This window comes from Triturus cristatus, chromosome 4_1 (assembly GCF_964204655.1).
Source record: "Triturus cristatus chromosome 4_1, aTriCri1.1, whole genome shotgun sequence".
Lineage (NCBI taxonomy): Eukaryota > Metazoa > Chordata > Amphibia > Caudata > Salamandridae > Triturus > Triturus cristatus.
The window spans coordinates 89812060-89836199 of NC_140585.1; positions in this window are offsets into that span (position 1 = coordinate 89812060).

A 24140-nucleotide genomic window follows, 5' to 3' on the forward strand; every position below is an offset into this window, starting at 1 on the left:
GTCCTCTTTGCCGGGCACAGGGTCATATCTACAATCTATAAGGAGTTCCTTAAGCGTACGGGCATTTATGAGTTTGGGGGTACGTGAGTGTGCTGACTCTTGAAAGGTAAGTTTATTTATTCTGGGTGGCGTAGAGAAAATGTTACTAGCACCTCCCGTAGCCCCATCTGGGGTGTCGGGTGTGAAAGGATTCGTTGAACGTGACACAGCAACTATAGGTGTGGACACAGCTATAGAAGCAGCTGTAGGAACAGATGTAGAAACAGATGTGCTTGTCGGAACTTGTGACACGATCTGTTGCTGTAGGGATACGGGTACTGGGTCTTGGCGTTGAACCTCCCTGATAGGCGGTCTATGTGGGGCGGAATTAGCATACTCGGGAGCTGCGTCATCTAAATATGAGGAAAGAAAAACATCTTCTGCGGTTCTAGGATGCCCCTTAGGATGTACCTTTATTGGAAATAATGGGGTTGGCAAGTCTTTTGGTATTTCTGGAGTAGCCTTAGGTAATCCTTCAGCCAGAAGGGGATACATACCATTCATAAGGGCATTTCTTTGTCTGTCTACTTGTTCTGATTTCACTCGTGCACCTTCTTCAATTAATAGATTTTCTCGGACTTCATTTGATTTTTCTTTACTCTTCTCTTCCTGTCTACGTGCTTTTTCTGTTCGTCTATGTGATTCTTTACGCCATAATTCAATGGCGTCTTTCTGTGATTGTCTAGCTTTCTTTTTCCATAATTCTTCCTCTACTTTCACGATGCACTCTGCATCCCAGGTCCCCGCTGCGGGCCACCTCTGACTTTCTGGTAATTCCTTGGTGTAGTCTTCCCATAGATCAAGAAATAATATGGCGTCTAGGCCATGTTTGTGATACATGAAGTACCCTGGAGTGTCCCTAGGAGGAATGGGAACAGCTTCTTCGAGTACCCCTTTTCTAGTTGTGATCTGTCTTAGTTTCGAAAAGAGTGGCATATTGAAAACTGATCTGATACTTGATTTTGAACAAACTTAATACCATAAACACAATAATGAACAGTCATTCATACCACAATATGCAGAACGTACTTAAAACATTTAACATTTAACATTTACCTGAACAATGAACAATGATGACGATCTAAGGAGAACTTAAATCACTAAACATAATACTCGACATTTACTGAATTATATACTTGATATACTGCTAAACAGTACAGATACACTGCTGAAACAGTGCAGACCGGATTTGTGTACCCAAACCCGTCTTGACCGGCACAAACTATGTGCACGTCAGAAAGCCTCCCCAGTAATGGTACTCACCGGGTAGCTCGGAAACGGAAGGCCTCGGAAACTCGACTGAACTTGAACCGGACTGGACTCGACTCGAACACTTCGGACACTGGACTCGACTTGGGACTTCGGAAACTGGTGGGCCTCTGTATACCTCGGATCTTGTTCTCTCAGCTAGGCTCTGGTCGGGATACTTCGCACTTCTCACCGCCTCGTCTGGGTGTTGATCGCAGCCTCAGTCGCCCCCGCTTGACCGGAGGGAGATACAGGAAATCCTGCTGGTACGCGTTATTGTCCGTCCAGCTGTGGTAGGAGACCGGGCCTGCAACTCACCGCCGGCGCGTGAGATGAGAAAGTGTCCCTGTTCGGGCGCCATTCATGTGGTAAATAATTTTCATTACCTGGACTTAATTTGATACGGAAACATAATAAAACAGCTCAGTAAAATGAGAGGCAGAATCCGTGGTATCAGAGGTTCGGAATGGGCTTTATTCCAATGAACGATTATAATCGGTTGCTCCAAGTTCCATCACCACGGAGGTTCAGGAAGTGAAGTACATACTTTATTGACAAGAAATGACTTTTATAGTACATACATTACAATGAAGCGAATGCAGTAGGCGTAACAATTGATAAGGAAAATGACGATTCATATGCGTAACCGAAAATGGGTGTAATAAGGAGTAAAAAGGAACATAATTGGTTATGATGTCATATATAGGTGGATCTATAAGATAATACTTGGCATAGATGCGCGCGCAGCAACATGACGTGTGATTGACGTGCAACTGGGGGTGAAGGGGACTTGACATTTAGCTCTACATGTGGCGACAGAAGTCTGGAGGGTCAAGTCAACCTAATCCCAAATCATATCTAACATCCTATGTTTAAAGAACTATGTTATCCACAAAAGAAGGACTCTCGGACAGAATCTATTCTATACTGACTGTGCGTGCGTGTACAAGCGTCTAAGTGTCTATACTAAATGCGAGGGGGTAGGAATATTCCATGGTAACAGGACTATGAATTACTTGCATAAAGACAGAGAAGCCGGGCCTTTTGCTCGGTAGCTGGAAGAATGTTTACTTGAACTACTAGACAGGAATGCATCGGCTAAGGGGTGAAGCAGATAACTCGAAGGTGAAATACAGTTCTTGGCAGAGAATAGGCTGATGTCAGGCTTCGTGAGCCGCGCAGAGAATGAGACAAAGTTCATGGTCACAGATGCAGGCTCAGACTGGAGTTTTCAGAGGCAAAAGGCAAGAAGAGTTCGATGACAGAATCAGGGCCTACTTGCCTGGACTGTAAAATGGCATAAGTGAACCATATAAAGGCGGTGGCCTTTCGTACTTAGGAAGGGAATATCCGGCCTATTCATGGCGGATCTGACAGAGGACATGTTGACGGTGGACGCACATGTGTTTGCGTCTTCATAACTGGAACTGGAGGGAACATACATGTACTTGTAACATGCACATAGAACCGTTGGGGTCCAAGATAGGGGACATAACTGACCAGAAAAATCCATATTTCCACACTCCGCAGATCGTACCACCTGGCTTGGCACTCATGCCTGGTCCTTCTGGTGGCCCCAACAGCATTCACGGAATTGACTATCCTCTCCCACATGGCAGTTTTTTCTGATATGCTGGTCTGTCTGACCAATGTTCCAAAGAGCTGTGGCTCGACTCTGATGATTTCGTCGACAAGGGATTCCAGCTCGTCCTTTGTGACCTTTGGATTCTTGTTGGTGGGCATGGTGTGGGGTGTGGGTGTGGATGGTTGTGGGGGTGGGGGTGTGGATGGGTGTGGGTGTGGATGGTTGTGGGTGTGCAGGTGTGTGTGTGTGAATGTGATTTGGGTGTGTTTGTGATGGTGGTTGTGTGAAGGAGTGCAAGTGTAAGGTGTATTGATGGTTGAAGGATGGTGCAGTGCGTTGTCTCTGGGGTCTGGCAGCAGTGGATCTGTTGCAAAGGATCATGGTTTGTGTGTGTTGGGCCTTTTTATTGGTCCATGTGTGGGTGTGGCTGTGTTTGAACTTTGGGTGGGTGTGTTATAAGGAGTGGTAGTGGTTTGGGCCTCTGTTTATCTGTTTGTCAGTTGCAGGTCAGTGTATAGGATGTATTTGGCCTTGTTGGATATGTTTTGTGGTGTTGTGTGCCTCGGATTGACTCTCCTTGTGTTTTTTTGGATTGTCCTGGTTCAGTAGGAGTGTTTTTAGCGTCTGTACGGTGCGTACATGGGCCATGTTGTTGTACAGCGCTGTCCTTTGCTATGGCTTAGTACGACTCGTACATGCCCGATGTTGGGTGAGGGTGCTGGTGTGTGGGCCTGGGGTAGGGTGCGTACGAACACCGGCAGGGTGTTGGTCCGCACCGTACATCGGTGGTGGTGATTCGCACCGTACATACAGGGGGGGCTGGGTGTAGGGTCCGTACATACATGGGTGGGGAGTTGGTACGCTCCATGCGTACACGGGTGGGGGTACGGTCTGTACATACACTGGTGGGGTGGGGGTACGGTCCGTACATACACTGGTGGGGTGGGGGTACGGTCCGTACATACACGGGTGGGGAGTTGGTATGCTGCATGCATACACGGGTGGGGGTACGGTCTGTACATACACGGGTGGGGTGGGGGTACGGTCCATACATACACTGGTGGGGTGGGGGTACGGTCCGTACATACACGGGTGGGGAGTTGGTACGCTGCATGCATACACGGGTGGGGGTACGGTCCGTACATACATGGGTGGGGTGGGGGTACAGTCCTTACATACACGGGTGGGGTGGGGGTACAGTCCGTACATACACGGGTGGGGGTACGGTCCGTACATACACGGTTGGGGAGTTGGTATGCTCCATGCATACACGGGTGGGGGTACGGTCCGTACATACATGGGTGGGGTGGGGGTGCGGTCCGTACATACACGGGTGGTGGTACGGTCTGTACATACACTGGTGGGGTGGGGGTACGGTCCGTACATACACTGGTGGGGTGGGGGTACGGTCCGTACATACACTGGTGGGGAGTTGGTACGCTGCATGCATACACGGGTGGGGGTACGTGTGTGTGTGTTGGGCCTTTTTATTGGTCCATTTGTGGGTGTGGCTGTGTTTGAACTTTGGGTGGGTGTGTTATAAGGAGTGGTAGTGGTTTGGGCCTCTGTTTATCTGTTTGTCAGTTGCAGGTCAGTGTATAGGATGTATTTGGCCTTGTTGGATATGTTTTGTGGTGTTGTGTGCCTCGGATTGACTCTCCTTGTGTTTTTTTGGTTTGTCCTGGTTCAGTAGGAGTGTTTTTAGCGTCTGTACGGTGCGTACATGGGCCATGTTGTTGTACAGCGCTGTCCTTTGCTATGGCTTAGTACGACTCGTACATGCCCGATGTTGGGTGAGGGTGCTGGTGTGTGGGCCTAGGGTAGGGTGCGTACAAACACGGGCAGGGTGTTGGTCCGCACCGTACATCGGTGGTGGTGATTCGCACCGTACATACAGGGGGGGCTGGGTGTAGGGTCCGTACATACATGGGTGGGGAGTTGGTACGCTCCATGCATACACGGGTGGGGGTACGGTCTGTACATACACTGGTGGGGTGGGGGTACGGTCCGTACATACACTGGTGGGGTGGGGGTACGGTCCGTACATACACGGGTGGGGAGTTGGTACGCTGCATGCATACACGGGTGGGGGTACGGTCTGTACATACACGGGTGGGGGTACGGTCCGTACATACACTGGTGGGGTGGGGGTACGGTCTGTACATACACTGGTGGTGTGGGGGTACGGTCCGTACATACACGGGTGGGGAGTTGGTACGCTCCATGCATACATGGGTGGGGGTACGCTCCATGCATACACTGTTGGGGGTTCGGCGCGTGCATCCGCGGCTGGGGGGCGTTTTGCGCGTACATGCGGGGTCTGTGGTGGGGTGTTCGGCGCGTGTGCGGGCACGTGTCTCCATGCTTGTAATGGGAGTTCGGTCCGTACGGTGTTATTTCCATACAGTTGTGAAATCGAAAGGAGGGGAGTGATCGTACTTGCGCGGTCGGACTTCATTTTTCCGATTCGTAAGGTAAATCGTCCGGGGATGTGTCGGACACAATTTCCGACCCGAGGACATGTGGGGAAATTTTCCCGATGTGATTCGTATGGAGTTATTCCCATGCGAATCGTACTTGGCAGTTTGTACGCTACTTGTACGATTCGGACGGAAAAAAGTCCAGATTCAATTCAGACGGGGGAAATTTTTCCAGGATCCGAATCGGCACCTATGTGTCTTAATTCTAGAGAAACAGTTAGCTAATGCTTGTTAGAAGGGTAAGGTAGAGGGAAGTGCTACTTTATCAACGGAAGTAACAATTCCGTAGTAGGGCAGAGGTAAGCGCGGCTCTCGGGAAAGACAGAATTCTTGTGAAAAAGGTCATTAACTATACTTTATTAGCGAAACAGAGAATGGTGGCGTTTTTATGTCGTTACTAACAGATTTGTAAGTCAGAAAGAATGTAAGAAAGTTTGCCGAAAAAGTTTGTAAAGGAGGGGTCTGCAGAAGCAGGAGTAGCGAGAAAAAGCTGACGTCAGAAAGACCGTGCAGGGATTGGCCAGTCAGTAAGAAACGTAGACGCTCCTGATTGGTGGGTTAGTGTGAGTCCCGCTGAGAGTGGAGAATTACAGGGTGACGTAGACGCTCTTGATTGGTGCGTTAGTGTGAGTAGCGCTGGGATTGGAGAATTACAGAAGTGACATAGACGCTCCTGATTGGTGCGTTAGTGTGAGTCGCGCTACGATTGGTTAAAACAACAGAATAGTCGTAGGGAAAACCTAGCGGTACTGAAAAGAGAAAATGATGCATTACGATCCACGAGAAAAAGTCCTGGTTTGGAAAGATCAAAAGTCTATTTAAAAAGGACAAACCGTTTGTGACTAGAGAAGGACAATTGCTTCCTCCACCAAAATCACCCGCATCCTTCATGGTTGCGAAATACGGATATCATACATGTATTTGGTTGGATAATTGGGTCAAGTATACAGAAGATGATGAAGTTTTAGCATTTCCGGAACATGGTTCGTTCAATTTAGCAGTATTGAGAAATCTGACCTAGACCAACACAGTTTGAAGCATTGGCAGAATGGGAAGATGAGATGCATGACAGAGAACGACAGAGGAGTGGCGGAAGGTACAAAGGAGAATCATGAATGATAGAATGAGGAGATGGCGAGGCGCAAATATAGCTGATGGTTTGTTTCCTGTGAGACATGCTGAAGAGGTTAGCAGTAGAAAATGTATGGAAAACAGAAATAATACAGAGTCAGGAGGGTATGGTGTGCATGAATCGGAGGATGATGTTCTTGACGACATGTTTTATAAAAATCCACCCCCATATCAATCAGATTCTACAATATTGACACCAAGTGCCCCAATGAGAGAGACACCACAAAATATAAAATTTGAATCAGTACCACAAGAGGTAGGAAGAAATAATCCCTTCAGAGAAATAGAGAAAGAACAACATGGTAAAACAGGTAATGAAAATTCATCGGAATTAGTGAAAACCACCTTAGAGGTAACTGAAAAGATTAGGGAATTGACCAAAAACTTGGAAGCCGTAACAGTTCCTGTAACTATAAGACATGTAATGCCTATTTTTGATAAACAAAAGGATAGTGAACATTGTTTGACAATTCCTTATAACAGTAATAAACAGACTGAGAAGTCAGGAAAGAATTCAGATGAGAATCCATGGAGACAAACAGTAGATCTTTCAGAACAAAGTACGCTTACAAATTTGACAGTAAATCAAAGTTTAGTGGACAGAATAATAATTACGACAGAATCAGTCCCAGGATCACCAAAAGATTCAGAACAAAGTAGTGAGAAGACACCAGTAGGGCCTTCTTCAGAAGAATTAAGCGAATGGTTGAGGAGCTTACAGCGGAAAGATACAGAATCCCAATCTATAGATGTGGCCAAGCTAAAGATTGTGTTAGAAGAATTAATAGTAGGGACTATCCCCACGGAGAAGTTAAAAACCTATCAGGATGAAGAATTATTATTTCTATGCAAAAGTATAACCTGGAGAGCAAGGAATTTACACGAGAGACTAGAAGAAGTGGCAAATGAGATGGGTATAGACTTTGAAAGAGTAAAAGCCTTACAAAAACAATACCGAGTGAAAAAGATATTGAAAATCTGAACACCACAGGACGAACAACTCAGATTAAAGACATAATCATTTTGTTAAGAAAATGGGGAGATGTAGATAAATGGAAGAGTAGGTGGGTTTGAAAAAGAGCTGATGTTTCAGACAAAACGATTGCAGCTTTCCCAATGAGAGAAAAGGAAAAAGTAGTAACAGAATGCCCTATGAGAAAAATTCCAGGTGGAGGATATGTACACGTCCCTTGGACTAGACAAGATATTGTGTCATTTACCAATGATTTCCCTCGACTACGCGAAAAGCCAGTTGAGTGGTATAGGCAGGTAGATAGGTTTGTAAAACTATCAAAAGTTTTATGGATTGATTTAAATAGTCTATTTGATATAATAGTACCAGCAGATTTATGGACAGAGTGCAAGATCATGATAAACTGGCCTACGCAAGAATACCCTAGAGACCCAAAAACAAGTGCCCTTGATCCTGAGGTGATGAAAAAATATGAACAAGTCATTACCTTTCTGAAAAACAAAGTACCTCCTAAAGAGACTGATTGGGTAAAAATTGAACAAACTAATCAGGAAGCTAAAGAGTCCGTGCATGCTTACTAAGAAAGGCTAATACTTGCCTTTAAGCAGTTTAGTGGTGATGAAAATTTAAATGAAAAGGATTTAAGTCATTTTGTATACCGGTTTGTTTATGGGCTGCGTCCAGAAATAAGTGAAATGATTAAACAGCGTAGAGTGGATTGGCAAAATAAGAAAATAGATGAATTACTGAGACATGCAAAATATTTTAGTGATGAAATTGAAGCCAAGCAGCGTAAATTAAAAGAGCAGGCTATGTGGGCACAGGTAAAAGTGGCAGAAAGACAAGAAGCTCAGTTGATTGAACAGGCAAATGGTGCAGGATCAAAACACAAATTTAATGTTAGAAAAGGAAAGGGACAATTTAATATAGAAGAAGCCAAAAAGAAATGGCCATGTCATAATTGCGGAAGAATAGGGCACTGGAAATCCGAGTGTAAATTTCCCCCGAAAACTAATGGTGATAATGCATCATTGAATCTGCTGGTGCAGGAAGAGGTGAGTTGTCAACCACAGGGACATCAGCAGGTTGTTGCCCAACAGAATCAGGCGCCAAAACCCCCTTTTCCACAGAGCGTAAATTCACAGAAATACAGTAATGAGACAGGATTCTACAACGAAGAACAGGTAACTAAGCTGCCGCGCGATAGTGCTGTTTCGCAGTATTGGCTACAACGTGATGAGAGTGAGTCAGAAGAAAACTATTGACGGTGCCGAGGGGAGAAAGAAGAGTGCGTACTTGGCGCATCTCTAGAAGTAGACCAGACAGGCCCTTTTGTGGATGGAAAGGTAACTGATGAAAATATTACTTTCCTAGTAGATACTGGTGCTACTCGTTCAACTGTCAGGTCAGCTGATGTTAAAAAACCTTCCTCTCTCGGACGAAACAATCCAAGTAGTTGGAGTATCCAACAGACAGATTGAAACGTATCTCACTGATCCAGTAAAAGTCAATATAGGGAAATTTTCTGAAATGCACCGCTTTGTCGTGTGTGATTCAAGCCCTGTAAATTTGTTAGGAAGAGACTTACTGTGCAAGATGAATTGCACCATATTTTGTACCCCTGATGGTATAGCATTTGAGACCCCTGATGAAGGAAGCGCAACGCCCCTTCTTCAATGGTATTTTAGTATATCGACCCCCAGGTTCGAGGACCCACTTTACGCACAATTTCCTTCAGTCCCTAGAACCCTATTTTGGTCGAGACAACTTTTCTATCATGGGTGATTTTAATTACCATCTAGAACGGCTTGATCTTTTTGATACCTCCTGTCTCACTGAGGCCCTTGAATCTTGTGGGCTCACGCAACGTGTTTCCGGAGCCACACATCGGGCAGGACACACTTTGGATGGTATCTTTTCCAATGACCCTCGCCTGACTACTAAGGACCCGATTCATCTATCTTGGTCCGATCACCTGGCGGTCCCTTTTCTTCTGCAATATCATAGGATGGATTCCGGTAAAAAAGGGAACCACCTAATGGAAACTGCCAGAAATTTTAGGAATATCAACAGCGATTCTCTTAAGCCCTGGGCCGCTAGCCTTACCATCACTAACCTAGATAATGTACAGACTGCAGTTTCTCGTTTCGAAAAGGTCACCACCGAGGCCTTGAATAAATTGGCCCCAGTACAATCTCGGCGCCGAGCCAGAAAGAGACAATCTGCCCCCTGGTTCTCTGACTCCCTCAGGCTCCTTAGGCAGGAGGTGAGGAGAAAGGAGAGGCTTTGGCATACTAGTTGGGACCTTAAGAACAAGGAAGCCCATAAACTCCTTGTCAAAAAATACAAGGTTGCAATCCTGCAAGCTAAACAAGATTACTTTGTTACTGTTACCACCTCGCTCTCCTCCTCGAAGGAGCTCTTTAAAACTGTTGATTCCTTGGTCAAACTGCAAGCCCCTGATCCTGTTATTCCTTCGCAGGATCTATGCGACAAGATTGCCTCCTTCTTTCATACTAAAATCCAAGATATCCATCTGGCCCTCGAGACACAAAGAGCTGGTCTTAGTGCACTCACATCTGGGGTAGAGATGAGTCTGACCATCACAGAAATCTCCCCCCCCCAAGCACCCTGGACTCTTTTCCCCTGTTGGTCCTACAAGATCTTGAACTATTGCTAACTAAGACCAAGTCTGGTTCCCCTCTGGATACCTGCCCACTGAAAGTCATCAAGCAGTGTAGGGATACCCTCTTACCTCCACTGCTAGAGGTAATGAATCTAGCCATTAGAGATGGTATCTTTCCTACAGAATGGAAGAAGGCGGTAGTAAAACCCTTGTTGAAAAAGGCCTCCTTGGACCCGGGTGTCTTAAAAAACTACCGGCCTATCTCTCTGCTCCCTGCCCCAGCGAAGATGCTTGAGACTCATCTTAACAGGCATCTCGCTGTTTTTGTGGAAGGCTCGGAATGCCTAGATCCCTCCCAGCATGGATTTAGGAGAGATTTCAGCACCGAATCAGTCCTCACCATCGTGCTCGATAAAATCCGCACGACAGTAGATGAGGGCCAGACCTCTCTCCTGGTCCTGCTGGATCTAACTGCGGCTTTCGATACCCTCTCCCCCTCAGTCCTTACATCTCGACTGAGGGAGGTGGGGGTGAAGAACGCAGCTCTGGATCTTTTGACCTCCTTCCTCACAGGGAGGGAACAAAGAGTCAAGCTGGGGGAGTTCCTATCTCCATCCCGATCTGTGCTATGTGGGGTCCCTCAAGGGTCAGCACTTAGCCCAACCCTTTTTAATATCTATGTGACCCCACTGGCCAAACTAATAAGATCTTTCGGGATGGAGGTAGTCTCTTATGCAGACGACACCCAAATCCTCGTCTCTCTTCCCCATTCAGATGAACTAATCGCCTCCAGGTTTAGATCTTGTATGGAGGCGGTTGGTCATTGGATGATTCAGAACTCTCTAAAACTGAATGGGGAGAAGACGGAGGTGATGGTGTTCGGGGGGAAAGAAAACATCTGGTCAGCCAACTGGTGGCCTGACTCACTAGGGACATGCCCTTCCCCTACAACATCTGCCAAGAACCTCGGGGTGCTGATAGATCCTGCCCTCGATTTAGGCAGTCAGGTGAGCAGAACTGTTTCCACCTGCTGGGGTCTGATTCATACCATACGAAGGATCAGGAGTTATCTCTCCCTGCAGGCAAGAAAACAAATTGCAGTTGCGCTCATCGGATCGCGCTTGGACTACTGTAATGCACTGTATGCTGGGCTTAACAAAGGCCAGCTGCAGCGCCTACAGGTAGTCCAAAATGCCATAGCCAGATTTGTACTGGACACCCCCAGACGCTCCTCGGCCACTGCAGCCAGGAAAACGCTGCATTGGCTGCCGGTAGAACACCGAATCCGGTTCAAAGTTTTATGCATGACCTACAGAGCCATTGTTAAAAATAGCGACACAGGAATTGGGTCCATCATCTCCCACTATACTCCCGGAAGGAACTTGCGCTCCTCTGGGAAATTGCGTCTGACTGCCCCCCGTGTGCGAAAAGCTAAATGGGGTGGCAGAGCCTTTTCCACTCTTGCTCCTAAGTGGTGGAATGACCTCCCTCTGGACCTTAGATCTCTCCCGTCCTTACAGCACTTTCGCTCTGCTCTAAAAACTCTTCTCTTTCGGCAAGCCTACATGTAGGGTTTCCTGTCTCCTTCTTTCGATCACTTTCTGATCTTTTTGTTAGGCGCCTTGATACCTGAGGGTTATTGTTTTGCGCAATATAAATTGCCTTTCATTTCAAGACGTACTGTATAAAATGACTATGGCTAGTATGGAACCTGAGATTACTGAGGCATTTGCTGTAATCAACCCTGAAGAACTACCAAAAGAACTGAAAAAGACAGTGAAGGCAGAATTTCACAGGAGAAGATGTAGGATTAATGAAAAATGTAGATCCTGTAAAAGTGACAGTAAAAGAAGGAATGATACCCAAATATTCCTCAGTACAAATTGACACCCGAAATAATTGAAGGAGTTACTCCTATAATAGAGAAAATGATCAGGCAAGGTATCTTGAGAGAAATAATGAGTAGTCCATGTAATTCACCAATTATGAGCCTGAAAAAACTTAATGGAACATTTAGAATAGTGCAAGACTTGAGAAACACAAACAAAGTTGTTGTGTCATGTTGCCCGATTGTACCAAATCCATCTGTGATTTTGTATCAGATTCCTCATGATGCAGAATGGTACACGGTAATTGACCTGTGTCATGCTTTTTTTTATATTCCATTACATCATGACAGTCAGCAGATCTTTGCGTTCCGGTTTGGTGTACGTATTTTGGCATGGTGCCGAATCCCACAGGGGTATACAGAGAGCCCCTCAATATTTAATCAGATATTGAAAAAGTCCTTAGAAGATCTAGAAATGTCAGAGAGCTCAGTATTAGTGCAGTATATTGACGACCTGCTTGTGGCGTCAAAAACACAAGAAGCCTGTGTAGTGGACACCATAGCATTGCTGAATCATTTAGCAGATAGAGGACTTAAGGTATCTCCATCGAAATTGCAATTCTGTCAGAAAGAAGTACAATATTTAGGCCACAAAATTGAAAAAGGACTGAGGAAAATAACTGCAGATAGAATCAGGATAATAAAAGGAATGAGAGACCCAATGACGCAAAGAGAAGTGAGAATGTTTCTTGGAATGGTTGGATATTGTCGTCAGTGGATAAGTAACTTTTCCCTGATCGCAAAACCTTTGGTACGCCTGACGAGAAGTGATGTAAAAGACCCCATTGAATTGAATAAGGAAGAGTTAACAGCTTTTAAACAATTGAGAGACAGCTTGTGTGAGGCACCAGCACTTGGTATGCCTGATTATGAGAAGGAGTTTGAATTATACTGCAGCAAAAGGAATGGATGTGCACTTTCTGTATTAATACAGAAACATGGAAAACTGCGAAAACCAATTGCATATTTTTCAGCTTTACTCGACCCTGTAGCTGTAGCATTGCCTGGTTGTCTGAAAGCTGTAGCAGCTACTTGTAAGAGTCTGAAACAAAGCAAAGGAATTGTGATGGGATATCCTGTGCGAGTGTTTGTACCTCATGATGTGGCATTCCTTTTAACAAGGAGCCGCACTCAATTCATGAAGCATAGTCGGCTGACTAAATATGAGAAAGTCATATTAGGTGCAACAAATGTGAGCCTGGTGAGATGTCTGAATGCGAATCCTTCAACGCTGTTGCCTGATGCTGAGAATGTGGAAGTCAGAGACAATGTGGATCATGACTGTTGGGATGTGCTTGATTTCTGTACCAAACCACGTCCTGATATAAAAGATGTACCTTTGACAGAAAGTGACTATGTGATGTTTGTGGATGGGTCATGCTTGAGAACAGACGAAGAAATTCTGAGTGCAGCATATGTAGTGTGCACAGTAGCAGCGGTAATAGAAGCATCTTACCTAAAGGGAGTAAAATCAGCCAAGGTTGCGGAACTGGTTGCGTTAACAAGAGCATGTAAGTTGGGAAAGAATGTGAGAGTGACTGTGATAATCGATAGTCAATATGGCTTTGGTATAGTGCATGACTTTGGCCAAATTTGGTCAAAAAGAGGGTTTTTGACTTCAAGTGGAACCCCTATAAAGAATGCGGAAGTAGTTGGAAAGTTGCTTGAGGCGATAGAGCTGCCTAAGCAATTATCTATTGTGAAGTGTGCTGCACATTCGAAGAATGGAGATTACATCGCAGTAGGGAACCAATATGCAAACGATATGGCTCAATATTGTGCGCGAAATCAGAATTCTGTGAATAGAGCAAAAGAAAAAGAAATGAATTCATGTCCCTTGTTGTTTACTAACATTGTGAATACATGGGAGGAAGTGAGGCAACTGCAGGAAGAAGCAGGAGATGAGGAAATGAGACAGTGGGTAAAAGCAGGATGTGCACCAAGGGAAACAGATCATGTGTGGGTTTATCGGGATGGAAGACCAGTCATGCCTGATAGCATGGTGTCTGCCATGGCACGGATGTATCATGGACCATCACATATAGGGAGAGACGCCATGATTAGGTTGTTTAAGCAGACATGGTACAATGCAAAATTCAGACTTGTAGCTGAGAGCCTTTGTCAAAGATGCCTTATATGTCAGCAGTACAATCCTGGAAGAAAAACAGTGGAAAGTCTAGGAACGATAGGTCGAGAAGGAGGGCCTTTCACCAGAATGCAGATTGACTTCATTGAAATGCCCCCCTGTAACAGGTTGAGGTATGTTCTAGTGATGGTCTGTTTGTTTTCTAGATGGGTAGAAATATACCCCACCAGAAGAAGTGATGGAATTACAGTAGCCAAACTACTATTGAGAGAGTTCAACCCTAGATTCGGGTTCCCAGTCACAATTGAGTCAGATAGAGGAAAACATTTCCATAATGAAATCATGAAGCTAATTTGTGAAGCATTGAATGTCCAACAGAAATTCCATTGTGCCTATCGCCCAGAGGCTTCTGGTGTGGCGGAACGAGTAAATGGCACTATTAAAAACAGATTGGGAAAGATGTGTTTAGCCACAGGTTTGAAATGGCCTGATGTCTTGCCTCTGGTACTCATGACTATTAGATCGATTCCAGACAGAAACACAGGTTTAAGTCCCCATGAAATTGTGATGGGGAGAGCAATGAGGCATGTATTCATACTAGTCAACAAGCTGTTGCCTATATCTGATGACTTGGTGTTGGATTACTGTAAGGGGCTGGCTGACTCCGTACATTCTGTGTTTCATCAGGTTGGATCGGATGCCACCATCCTTGAAAAGAAGCAAGCTCATGATCTGAGCCCAGGTGACTGGGTGAGAATTAAAGTACACAGAAAAAGGAACTGTTTGGTCCCACATTGGGGAAAACCACGACAAGTGATTTTAACTACAACAACAGCTGTGAAGTGTGCAGGAGTAAAGAACTGGATTCATTCTAGTCATACTTTGTGAATTCCAAACCCAGTGGATAACAAGGAAGGAGAATACTTTGAGGAGTCAGAAACTAGTTCCGAATCGGATGCTGAAGGAACAAGAACTAGACAAAATCCTGAAAGGGGGAGTCAGAGCCAAATTTGGCCTTTGCCCCAGAGAATATTCCCTTGAGAAGGAAGTTGCAGATTTCTGATACCAGCTCAGACTCAGAGACTGAACAAGTACAGGCACATTCTGGAAAAGAAAGAAGCATTGAAGAGAAAATTAGAGACATTTTTGATAAGGAAGTTCCTGATGGAAAGTTGAGAGAAATTCTACCTGAAGTAACACAAACAGCTGGTCAGGTGCCAGATACAGAAAGTGAGGGAAAGATTTTTGCGGAAGACCCCCGAGGAGTAGTAGGGAATTCAAACACCCAGTTAGAGGAAGGGACGGTTAGTCAGCAGCAAGATTGTGTGCAAGAAACAAGAGGAGGGACCGAAGTAGGGAAAATAAAAGAAGTGGTGGAAAGAAGAACAGCTGAATTTAAAAGTCAAGTTGAAACAGAATCAGAGGACAGTGATGAAGAAGTACCAGAAGGTCGAGTCCTGAGAAAAAGAGCATGGAGAGCTGAGAAATACGAAAAGGGAAATAAATTGAAAAGATCAGCAAGAGATGAAATCTGGCCAAACAAAGTAAAAAGATTGAGATACAGACTGACAAGAGTGAATTCACCCAGAGCTGAACAAGTGAATGAAGTATCTAGTCAAGAAAAATTGAAAGTCGAAGAAAAAACGACAGCAGAAGAAAATAATAGAACGAGAAAACCTAACCAGAAGTATAAGTAGCCAGTAGGTGGCCCTGCCTGAAATAAAAGAAGAGGCGGATAGCCAAGAAAACCCAGAGGTGACTGTACCAGAAGTGGTTGAGGAAGACGAAGAATCGGAAATCCTGAGAGTTATCTTGTCCGATATTGGACAAGAGATGGATGTTCAGGAATGTTCAACTGAAATGTGCGAGTTTCTGCCTGTGTGTCCTGTTGCTTCCCTATACTGCGAATGGCCTGCCTTGATGCTTTGCTGCCTTCCTTTATCCTTCCGAAAACCAGTACCGGGACAAGAAATGTCAAGTGGGTCACTGAGCTCTGATCTGCATCCAAGAGTTCAGAACCACTGAAGGGGAGCTGAAAGCGAAGAAAGGGATACAGAACGGGAGAATGGGGGCGAGATCCGGTAGGTATGTCACATGCTTCAACAGGTCAGGGGGCTAATTGTGAGGCTAAGAGCTGAGCTGAAGTGGATGGGGGTCTGATTTTATTCATTTTTTCCTGTGGAAGCAAGTGGTTAGTGCTGCCATCTACTGGAGGTCAGTTGGACTTTCATTTTAATTTGGTAAAATGTTTCTCGGAGCACCATTTCAGCCATCAGTTACTGTTGCATTTTGGAAGAACTTTGCCAATTTTGCCACTGTTCTTGTTTGTGCACCTATTTTTGTCTGAAGAATCACCGTGGTGAGGTAATTTCTGTTGTTTTTATTTATTTTTTTTAAACGTAAAAACCGTCACCTACCTGCAGCGTTCGTTGGTGCTAGCACAAGCTGTGTCTTTGCCTCGCGCATTGGCCTGCTGTTTCTGCTCTGCTCTGCACAGATGTGCCTGCAGCCACCCAGCACAGCGTGAAGTACGTGTCGCCATCTTGTGCTTGATAGTAGCACCGTAGTTCACTGCGTATTCTCCGGTCGAGTTATTCTTTGCCAACCACGCTTTTCTTTGTGTCAATTTCAATAAAGTTATTGAGAAAGGCGTCACTCCTTCCTGTCATCGGGCACCTCAGCAAAATCTTCACACTTCTTGGTGATTTGTGCTAATGCAGGAGTGGAGTTTTCTTCAAAAATGTATATACCCCCTCCATTCTATGGGTTTATATTAAAAGAACTAATTGAATAATAATAATCATATTAATAGTTTTCTGTGTTTTGTCTAATCAATATTACTAATAAGAAAATACACGTGGGAACTGCTATTGCATGGCCTAATTAATACGTAAACTGATTTTCGTACGCATATTAATGATAGATATTTAGAATTTGCATATTATATGTTGCTTTTGTGATGTATTATGTGAATTGTGCTCTAAATTGTGAGTATAAACCGCAATGAGTGTTGCTTACTGCTAGATAAATACACACACATAATGGGTTTAGAGAGGGGATAAAATTTTAATAGTCATTTCCATGTATTAATTACGTTTTTGTGTTTCTTTGCTTAAGTTGACCTTTCCGGAGTGGCCACAAAATGGCTGCCATCCCTATTTTGACTGACAGAACCATTTCTGACGTTTCTGGGTGAAGTGCGCATGCGTTGCTGCTAGCAACAATAACCTTTACGCGACCCCAACTCGACTGAGACATCCAAGGACGATCTGGGCGGCTAACCAGATGTTCCAAAAGGACATGAGAAGAGTTACATTAAACTGAAGAAATTTGAATTACTTCTAAAAAGAAACATTTTGCGTTCATGAACTATGTGAATAAGTCTAGCCAACCTTCAAACAAATGGATATCTGTGAACTTAAACTGTTAGAATTGATGACACCATGGACACCAACCCGAATGGGAACCAAAATGACCTGAATGAACGAGAAACTGTTGCTAGTTATTAATAAAAATTGAATTACATTTAAAAGAAACATCTAGCGCTTGGGAAACAAGCGGAATGAACATAATTTGACCAATCAGAAATGTTTAAGACATATAATGTTTCATATTCATCGCTGATTTTACTATAAAATGTGTAGACTAGAGAGGGTAAAAACTTCTCTTCTTCATTGCTTTCTGACTTCCTGACGTTATGCTGACGGAGAGGACGGTGACTCTGCTGGACAGTGGTCTGCCCGAGACTCTGATGGACTGATCAGAATGCCCAATTATTTTACGAACTGATTAATTGCTACTGGGCATAGAGACCTAAGATCTGATTTGACTTAGAGGACGACATTTAGCCAGAATAGGTAAATATGCTAACCAAATTACTGAATGCTTAATGATTTTCATGCTTTTATTTAGATAAAGATTTCATTTAATATTCAGAACTGTGTCAGGTTATTATTATTTGAGAAATGTATTGATTTATATTTGTTTAGAGAATTGAATGTCACTACTATCCAGCAACTAAGCTGATCCATGGCCTATTCATGGGAGGAATTACTAGGTTGATGATTAGATCCCGGTGAGGTAGGGAAGAATAGGTGAACTTATTGCTCATTAGGGATTATGTGTATTTCCTCTCATTACAGCGTATGGAGTAGAAATCATCTCTTGAGTATCATAGATCTATAGGGAATTAATGTTGGCGTTATGGGCCCCACCAGTGAATGAGTGAATGAATGCGGTTGTAGAGATCTATGGTCTGTGACGAAAAGAGGGATTTAGCATTCCACGCTGGAACAGTTTTTCTGGTAGCAGAGTTATGGTTAGCTATTGTTTTGGGTTAGTGACGGGGTCTTGTAAATAGCTTATTGATTATTGATTGGTATTGGTTTATGTACTAACACTCTATGTTGAGTCGCCTCGAGTTTTATGTTGTCTGCACGACTTCTGGGATGTAGGAAGTCGGGAATTGGTAACAGTTGCGTAGCAGAGCAGAGGTAAGCGCTGCTCTCGGGAAAGACGGGATTGTGGTCACCCGTATGTACACAGGAAAAACGTGTGACAATTGAAGTTGCACGGCGCATTGTCTGGGTTCGATTCGGTAGCATCGCCGTGTGTTGCCATTAGTGATATTCTCTGTGTGAGAGAAGTGTGAATGATAGCAGAGAGTTACTTGTGAAATTTTGGTCTTAAGTACCAGGAAACCAAATGGCATACCGATAACGCTTACTACTGAAAAGGTAGCAGGTATATTCGAGTTGATAGAAGGACAAAGTAGAGGGAAGCGCTGCTTTGTTAACGTGTGTTATAATTCTGTAGCAGAACAGACTGTTCGCTGTTCTCGGGAAAGACAGAATTCTGTGTGAATGTACTACATTTTCCTGTAAGAAAGCGCGTGAATGAAAAAGGCATTTTAATTAATGGTGAAACTCTAGTATTATTTAAAATCTAGAGAAGCGGTTAGTTGATGCTTGTTAGAAGGGTAAGGTAGAGGGATGTGCTACTTTATCAACGAAAGTATTGATTCCGTAGTAGAACAGAGGTAAGTGCTGTTCTCGGGAAAGGCGGAAATCTCGTGGGAAAGGTCTTTTGCTGTTCTTTGGTTAGCGAAACAGACAATGGAGATGTTTTTGTGTTGTTACTAACAGAATTGCAGAAATTGATACAAAAAGAAAACTTGCTGTGCGGATTTTGTAAAGGAGGGGTTAGTTAGAGCAGGAGCAGAGAGCAGAGCTGCCGCAGCGGCTGCTGACGTCAGAACGACCGCGCTGGGATTGGACAGTAGGTCAGAGGCGTAGAACGCTCCCTATTGGTGCGTTAGTGTAAAGCCGCGCTAGGATTGGAGAAATACAGGGTGACGTAAAACGCTCCCTATTGATGCGTTAGTGTGAGTCGCGCTGAGATTGGAGGATTGAGACAGTAACGTAGACGCCCCTGATTGGTGCATTAGTGTGAGATGCGCTGTGAGTGGACAGAATAGCGGTACCATTGTAAAAGACTAAACGGTAAACACGGAAAGCGAGAAAAATGTATTACCAACCACCAGAAAAGAAAAAGACGTGGTTTGGAAAAATTAAGAAATGGTTCAAGAAAGATAAACCAGTTAAGACTAGGGAAGGACAGTTACTTCCTCCACCGAAAACACCCGTATCTATAATGATTGCGAAATATGGGTATCATACTTGTATTTGGTTAGACAATTGGGTAAAATATACCAAGGACGATGGAGTCCTGGCATTTCCAGAACATGGTTCCTTTAATTTGGCCGTTGTAAGAAATTTACGTGAGAGGATGATGTACTTAGAACCAAGACCTAGACCGACGCAGTTTGAGGCTTTGACGGAATGGGAAGACGAAATGCATGAATAAGATAGACAAAGAAATGGTAGAGGTTCTAGGTATCTGTTTGGTAGACCAGACGGACATGAAACGCATGATGATCGAATGAAGAGGTGGCGAAATGCAAGCATGACTGAGGGTGTGTTTCCTGTAAGAATGTCAGGAGAGAATGAAGGGAGAAAATGCACAGAGAAAAGGCGTAATGTGGAATCGAGTGGGTATGAAGCGAATGAATCAGAAGATGATGTTCTTGAGGATGTGTTTTATAAAAATCCGCCACCGTACCGACCAGAACCAGAAGCATTAACACCAAGTGCCCCAATGAGAGAAACATTGAAAACGATTAAAACAGAGACTATGTCACCAGAATTAGGTAAAAGTAATTCTGCAAGAGAGGTAGAAAAACAGACAGAAAATAGTCAATAGTGAAAATTCGACAGAATTGGCTAAAACTACTCTAGAATTAACGGAGGAAATAAGAGAACTGACTAAAAATCTAGAAGCGGTAACAGTCCCAGTAACGATAGGTCCAGTATTTGAGAAACAAAAGGATAGCGAACATTGTTTGACAGTGCCGTACAGAAACCAAAATTTTATTGAAAGCCCCGAGCGGACTAAAATTGAGAATCCATGGGGACCGGCGATAAATATGTTTGAACCGAATGTTTCAAATAATCCATTTGTGAATCAAATTTATGCTGAAAGAGTAGAATGACAATGGAAACTCTATTAGAACCACAAAAAGCTCCAGAACAAAATAATGTAGAAAGTCCAGTAGGACTCTCTGTAGAAGAATTAAGCGAATGGCTCAGAGGGCTCCAGACAAAGGATCAGGAATCTCAGTCAATAGATGTGGCAAAATTACGAATGTTATTAGAAGAATTGATAGTAGGAACTATCCCTACTGAAAAACTGAAAAATTATCAGGATGAGGAACTGTTATTTCTGTGTAAAAGCGCGACCTGGAGAGCGAAAAACTTGCACGAAAAATTAGGAGAAATAGCATATGAAATGGGAATAGATTTTGACTAGGTAAAAGCCCTACAAAAACCTTATCGAGTTGATTTCATTGAGAAAGACATAGAAAACCTGAATACCACAGGATGGATAGGTCAGATTAAGGACATAATCGGTTTGCTGAGAAAATGGGGAGACGTGGATAAATGGAGAAGTAAGTGGTATAAAAGACGTGAGGATGCCCTAGAAAAGTCAGCTTCAGCATTTCCTGTAAGAGAGAAAGAAAAGGTAGCGACAGAATACCCCATGAGAGAGATTCCAGGAGGAGGATATGTACATGTCCCCTGGACAAGACAGGACATTTTGTCTTTTACGAATGATTTTCCTCGACTACGCGAAAAGCCCTTCGAGTGATATCGGCAGGTAGATAGATTTGTAAAATTGTGAAAAGTACTATGGATAGATCTGAATAGTCTATTTGATATAATAGTACCAGCAGATTTGTGGACGGAGTGTAAGCTTACGATAGACTGGCCTACTAAAGAGTATCCTAGGGATCCTAAAACAGGGGCTCCTGACCCAGAAGTTATGAAGAAATATGAGCAGGTTATGGCATTTCTGAAGAATAAAGTACCCCCTAAAGAGACCGATTGGGTAAAAATTGACAGAACCGATCAGGAAAGCAAAGAGTCAGTACATGCATATTATGAGAGGTTAATTCAGGCTTTTAAGCAATTCAGCGGAGATGAGAACCTGAGTGATAAAGATTTGAGTCATTTCGTATACAGATTTGTATATGGTTTACGCCCGGAAATTGGTCATATGATAAAACAACATACAGTTGATTGGCAGAATAAGAAAATAGATGAGGTATTGAGACATGCTAAATATTTCAGTGATGAGATTGAGGCAAACCAACGAAAGCTAAAAGAAAAGGCAATGTGGGCACAGGTAAAAGTAGCTGAACGACAGGAAGCTCAGTTGGTAGAACAAGCAAATAAATCAGGAGCAAAACCAAGATTTGGCCCAGGAAAAGGAAAAGGTAATATAGAAGAAGCTAAAAAGAAGTTCCCATGCTATAATTGCGGCGAGTTAGGACATTGGAAATCTGAGTGTAAAAACCCTCCTAATACTAATAATGAAAATCAATCATTGAATCCACAGGTGCAGAAAGAGGTGGGTGGTCAACTGCAGCAACAGCAGCAGGTGGTAACTTCACGGAATCAGGTGCCAAAACCACCTTTTCCGCAGAGCAGAAACACACAAAAGTATAGTAATGAATCGTGATTCTTCAATGAAGAACAGGTAAATAAGCCATCACGCGCTCTGTTTCGCAGTATTGGCTGCAGCAAGATGAGAGTGATTCAGAAGCAGGATATTGATGGTGCCGAAGGGAGGAAGAAGAGTGCCTACTTGGCGCAACTCTAGAAGTAGACCAGACAGGACCATTTGTAGATGGGAAGGTTAATGATGAAAATATTACTTTCCTAGTGGACACTGGTGCTACTCGATCAACTGTTAGATCAGCTGATGTAAAGAATCTTCCTCTTTCGGATGAAACAATCCAAGTAGTTGGTGTATCAAACCAACAGTTAAAGACATATCTTACAGAACCAGTAAAAGTTAGTATAGGGAAATTCACTGAAATGCGCCGCTTTGTGGTGTGTGACATCAGTCCTGTTAATTTGCTAGGTAGGGACCTATTTTGCAAAATGAATTGCACCATATTCTGTACACCTGATGGAATAGCATTTGAAACACCAGATGAAGATGTATTGTATAAAATGACCATAGCCAACAGAGAATGTGAAGTAATTGGAACATATGCAGTATTTGATCTAGATGAATTGCCTAAAGAATTGAAACAGTCAGTAAAAGCAGAGGTTTGGGATTTTACTGGAGAAGATGTAGGCCTAATGAGAAATGTAGACCCAGTAAAAATAACTGTAAAAGAAGGAGTAAGTTATCCAAATATTCCTCAGTATAGATTGACACCCGAAATAATTGAAGGAGTTACTCCAATAATTGAGAAAGTGATCAAGCAGGGAATTCTAAGAGAGATAATGAGTAGTCCATGTAACTCACCCATAATGGGACTGAAAAAGCCTAATGGAAAGTTCAGAATAGTGCAAGACCTGAGAAAAGTGAACAAAATTGTTGTACCATGTTGTCCAATTGTACCAAATCCATCAGTGATTTTGTATCAGATTCCCCATGATGCAGAATGGTATACAGTAATTGATCTGTGCCATGCGTTCTTTTCCATTCCATTGCACCATGACAGCCAGCACATTTTTGCATTTCGGTTTGGAGATCGTATTTTGGCATGGTGCCGAATCCCACAGGGGTATACAGAGAGCCCCTCAATATTTAATCAATTATTGAAAAAGTAATTGGAGAGTTTGCAAATGCCTGAGAGTTCAGTACTAGTGCAATACATCGACGACCTCCTTGTGGCGTCGAAAACACGTGAAGCTTGTGAGGTAGACACTATAGCCTTACTAAATCACCTGGCAGATGGAGGACTAAAAGTGTCTGCAGCAAAATTGCAGTATTGTAAGAAAGAAGTACAGTATTTGGGACATAACATTGAGAAAGGATTGAGGAAAATAACAATGGACAGAATCAGAATCATAAAGGGATTGAGAGCCCCCATGACCCAAAGAGAAGTGAGAATGTTTCTGGGAATGGTAGGGTACTTCCGCCAGTGGATCAGCAACTTTTCGCTGATTGCAAAACCTCTGATACGGCTAACAAGGAGTGATGTAAAAGATCCCCTTGAATTGAGCAAAGAAGAATTGGCAGCATTCAAACAATTGAAAGATGGACTGTGTGAAGCCCCAGGACTGGGAATGCCTGATTATGAAAAAGAGTTTGAGCTATATTGCAGTGAGAGAAATGGATGTGCACTTTCTGTGTTAATCCAGAAACATGGAAGGTTGAGAAGACCAATTGCATATTATTCATCAATGTTGGACTCAGTGGCTGCAGGTTTACCTGGTTTTCTGAAAGCAGTGGCTGCAACATGTCGAAGTTTGGAGCAGAGTGAAGGAATCGTGATGGGATATCCTTTGAAAGTGTATGTACCTCATGATGTGGCGATTCTCTTAACAAGGAGTCGTACTCAGTACATGACTAAGTATGAAAAGGTTATCCTAGGTGCAACAAATGTGAGCCTTGCGAGATGTGTGAATGTGAATCCTGCAAAACTATTGCCTGATGGTGTGGATGTGGATGTCAAAGATGAAGCAGATCATGATTGTTTGGATGTGCTTGAGTATTGCACGAAACC